Source organism: Apium graveolens, chromosome 10 (genome assembly GCF_009905375.1).
Source record: "Apium graveolens cultivar Ventura chromosome 10, ASM990537v1, whole genome shotgun sequence".
In the NCBI taxonomy this organism is placed as follows: domain Eukaryota; kingdom Viridiplantae; phylum Streptophyta; class Magnoliopsida; order Apiales; family Apiaceae; genus Apium; species Apium graveolens.
In genome coordinates, this window is record NC_133656.1 from 171,783,022 (window position 1) to 171,786,014 (window position 2,993).

The window sequence follows — 2,993 nt, forward strand, 5'->3', positions numbered from 1 at the left end:
CCACATCCCCAATGAGGATACCCATTGACTACTGGAGGAGGCCTTCCGTTCAGGCATACCCCTGGAGGTCTTTAACCACAGACACCGCCTTCCTGTGGTTGCATTATAGGAAGGAGTTCTTCAATAGAGTACCTGCAGAAATATGTTAGTAATAATCATCCATCGTCCTCTTATCCTCACGAAGCGTCTAAAGAATTTGCCTAAAAATCCATTTGCTGCTAGTAAAACAATAGGGCACGCCCTAACATCCATATAAGTTAGGGCGCGCCTGATCTCCTACCCTGGAGGGCGCGCCTTTTTTTCTCAGAAAGGGGGCAAGCCCTAATTTAAGGAAATCTTCATAAGTTTGCACCAGTTTTGTCCAATTGACCCGATTTTGACCCGAATATTGCTTGTACCAAATTTTGGGTGTAACAACTACCCCCAAATTTCATATTCCATTGAAAATGGGATTGGAATTTTAAACCCCCTGTTAAACTTGAAAATTTGTATGAGCGTCTACCAATTTGAGGGTGCGCCCTTAAGAACTTATTCATTACCCTTTCTTCATCCTCCTTATTTCTTCTTTAAACACCATAGAGTGCGCCCTAGATGAATGCGCATATCATGAATCTGTATAACAACATCACACGCCCCAGCGTAATAGTTGTCACTCTCTACCACTTATCTTCTTTATGGCTTTAACCTTGGTTTTTCTAGAGAGGTTTACCACTTATGCACCACATATCTAAGATTACATGAGCTAACTCGGTGTAATAAACAAGAGAAATTGTACAAAAGTGTGCACCTCGCATACCTTGGAAAAACACAATCCATTCAAAAAGGGATGAGGATTTTCTCTAACTTTTTTTTCCAATATTGGTCTCCTATGGGAGCGCCTTAAACTGAAAGGGTCATCATAGGAGGGCGCGCTCTAAGGGAAGGCGACCAGAATAAAAGACTAGTTCCCTGATCTTCAAGTAATAAATAATCTTTGATGCAAGGAGGACGTGGCTTGTTGGTGAAAGTGATCCTTCCACCGATGACATAATACCATTACATATTTGATTTCTTGGTTCTTGCCAAATCATAACTCCAGACCTCTGATCTCGTCTTTTCCACCAATAGTGTGATTCATTTATTCAAATCAAAGTCAAAACTTTTACGATCTTCTACATCATCTATTTTTAGAGGGCGTGCCATTTATAGTGGCGACGTCTTCCTCAAATAATTAACATCATTAGAGCGTGCGTCCTCTTTACGAGGAGCGTCTTCCTCGACAAAGGTAACTTTCTTGGAGAGGGCGTCCTCCGTAAGAGGAGATTCTACCTCGACAAGGTTTTTATCCTTCGAGGGCGCGTCCTCTTTATGATGAGCGTCTTGCTCGAAAAAGGTATTTCTCTTGGAGGGCGCGTCGTTTGTATGAGGCGCGTCTTCCTCAAAAAAGGTATTCATTCTTGGAGGGAGCTTTCTCTGTAAGAGGCGCGTCCACCTCGACAAGGTAACATCCTTGGAGGGCGCATCCTTTGTATGAGGCGCGTATACCTCGATAAGGGAAATCATTCTTGGAGGGCACATCCTCTGTAAGAAGCGCGACTACCTAGACAAGGTAACATTCTTGGAGAGCGCGTCTTTTGTATAAGGCGCGTCTACCTCGACAAGGGAAATCCTTGGAGGGCGCGTCCTCTATAAGTGAAGCGTCCACCTCAAAAAAGGGTATCATTCTTGAAGGGAGCTTCCTCTGTAAGAGGCGCGTCTACCTCCATAAGGGGAATCATTCTTGGAGGGAGCTTCTTCTATAAGAGGAGCATCTACCTCGACAAGAGTATTCATCCTTGGAGGGCGCGACCTCTATAAGAGGAGCATCTACCTCGAAAAGGGTAATCATCCTTGGAGGGAGATTCCTCTATAAGAGGCGCATCTACCTTGATAAGGTAACATCCTTGGAGGGAGCTTCCTCTATAAGAGGAGCATCTACCTCGACAAGGGTATTCATTCTTGGAGGGCGCATCCTCTATAAGAGAAGCATCTACCTTGATAAGGGTAATCATCCTTGGACGGAGCTTTCTGTGTAAGAGGAGCATCTACCTCAACAAGGGTATTCATCTTTGGAGGGCGCGTTCTCTGTACGAGGATAATCTACCTCAACAAGGAGAATCATCTTTGGAAGGCACGTCCTCTATAAGAGGAGCATCTACCTTAATAAGGGTGTTCATCCTTGGAAGACACGTCCTCTGTAGGAGGAGCATCTACCTCGACAAGGGGAATCATCCTTCGAGGGCGCGTCCTATGTATAAGCGCGTCTATCTCGATAAGGTAACATCCTCGGAGGGTGCATCCTTTGTATGAGGTGCGTCTAACTTGACAACGTAACATCCTTGGAGGGAGCTTCCTCAGAGGAACATCTACCTCGACAAGGGTCTTCTACAGAATCTTCATGTACCAAAATAAAATTAAAGATCAATATTCTTAGAAGGCTTCTATCTTCAAAAAAACTCAAGGGATGCAGAAACTATCTCATATAGAAATATTATTAGTGAGGCATCTCACGAAGTGGCATCCAATAAAGGGCATCTCACACTCAGAGACATTTTCTTGAAGTTGAGCGTTTCCTTAAACGTGGGTGTTTTATAGACCTTGAGCATCTCCCTGATTTTTAGGTAAAGGCATATATATTTCCCATGTGGCATTATGTAACACCATAGAACTAATGAGAGATGACCTACCCCCCGAGCGTGCACCTTTCCAAAAGTACTTTGTAGCCTTATTTTCCTCATTCATTTCTAAGGAAACTCCCATAATTTCTTCTTGCTAAAAATAACCATATGACCTTAGTATTATAATGAAAGAAGAAGCCTTAACATATGAGACAAATATGCTCAGGGCACGCCCTGAAAACTCACTCAAATATCGAAGATGTGAGGGCGTGTCCGCTGAAACTAAACTCTCGATATACTAGGAAGATCATTATACTTTATTTGCTTCTTTCTAAATCATGTCTTTAATGTCGAGAA